Source organism: Drosophila grimshawi, unplaced genomic scaffold (assembly GCF_018153295.1).
Source record: "Drosophila grimshawi isolate 15287-2541.00 unplaced genomic scaffold, ASM1815329v1 contig_311, whole genome shotgun sequence".
Lineage (NCBI taxonomy): Eukaryota > Metazoa > Arthropoda > Insecta > Diptera > Drosophilidae > Drosophila > Drosophila grimshawi.
In genome coordinates, this window is record NW_025063098.1 from 14,419,680 (window position 1) to 14,421,599 (window position 1,920).

Below are 1,920 nucleotides of genomic sequence, written 5' to 3' on the forward strand. Positions count from 1 at the left end.
TGGCTTAGTCAGGTATTTTTTTGTTTTTGTTTTCGGTATGCCTTTAAGCCAAATAAAGTGCGGCGCTTAATCTTTGCCACATTTTATCAATTTAATTATTTCAATTTGAGCGTAAGCAGCAAACACAACAACGACAGCCACCGACAATTTCAGTTCCAGATGCGGCACACACACAGCACACAGCACAGCACAGCACATAGCATAGCACAGGATGCGACAAGGAGGCATCCACTAGCATCCTGTCTATACTACCATGCCCATACCCAAGCCCATGCCCCCCAACAGTATTCCTTCTGGCTAAAATGCGCGCAATCTGCGCATCAATAAACGCTTTAATCTCTGCTTGCCTGCCATGTTGCTGTTGCTGTTGCTGCTGTTGCTGTTGCTGACTTGTTTCTTGTTGTTGTTGCTCTTGTTGCTGGTACTGGCTGACTGCTTGGGTGGCTGTCTGTCTGTCTGTCTGGCTCGCTGTCTGACTGCTGTTGAGCTTTGACCTAAAGCGATTCAATAATCAACTGCCAACAATTTTACCGTACTTTACTTTATTTTCACGCTAAACTATCTCAAAGATGCGAGCTCACAGATACGCTACAGCGATTTTTTGTGCGAATTGCGAGCACGCTTACATACACTCCCCCCTCCCACACACACACCCACACACACACACACACTCACACACACCCTCTGTGCGTTGCCTTAGGCCAAAAGTTACCATACTAACTTGTTTTTAGTTTGGAGTTCGTACGACATCATTTTACTTTAAGCACTTAAATATACTTTGTGCCCACACTCCCAAACACAGCCATGGGCCAAAAGGCAACCAAGCAAGCAAGCAGCCAGGCAGCCAGCCAGCCAGCCAGCTAGCCTAAGCTATACCGTTCTATTCTGTTCGGCTCTGCTCTATTTTATTCACCATGTCTGTGTGGCGGCCACTCGACCAGTCCACACTTTTTATATCGGCAAACTTTTGTAGCTCTGCGAGTTGTTTGTGTTTTTCTTTTGCAGCTTTCAGTTTGTTTTTCCGACTCTTTCTCAATACCTCTGCTTATCCATCTTTCTCTTTCACTCTCTATCTCACAGTTCAGTTACACATATATCTGTATATATGTATATATATTTATGTTCATATATATATATATATATATAAATATCTCGCTCGTCGCCGTGTTTGCCTTAGGTTGATCTAGAGATTTCTGTGCAGCTACCTAGAACCAAAGACTCCTCCCTATCCACTCCGCTGCCACAGCTGTTTATGGGATATAAGAGTATGGGAGTTGTCCCAGTGCCAGTGCCAGTGCCCATGCCCGTGTCCTGGCCAAAACCAAAAGAAGGCGTATTGAAAATGGCATAAAAATCGCATTTGAATGTAGCCGCATTCCCGTCCTGCCGTTTCCCTTGTTGCTGCTGTTGTTGTTGTTGCTGTTGCGTATGCCGTCCACTGCTCCTTTGGGGGGTAGAAGGTTCTGCCTGAACGCGCCACTTTGGGGCAGCGCGTTAAGTCAACGACGCGACCGCTCGACCCTTTTAGAATCTGCAGCGCATATAAATTTTTGCTGTCGGGCAGCCCACCCGATGTTGTTGTTTTGTATTGTTGCCGCTGTGATTGTTGTTGTTGCTGCTGTTGTTGCTTTTGTTACTGTTGTTGATGTTGGCGACATCGCCATCACCATCGCCAGCATCGTTTTCGGCCTTGTGGGGCATTAAGGCAAATCGGGTTTAATTGAAAATAAAAATTCTTAATGGTCTTTAACCCAAGATTATGGTGCTGTATTGCCAGCGCCTTTTAGTGGCCTCTTTTATTAAATGGATGTGTGTGCGTGTGTGTGTGTGTGTGTGTGTGCCAGTGTGTGTTTGGTTGCTGGTGGCTTTGGCAACCCTTTGCGCCCCATCTACCAGGATGTTGCTACATCTTCGTGGCAG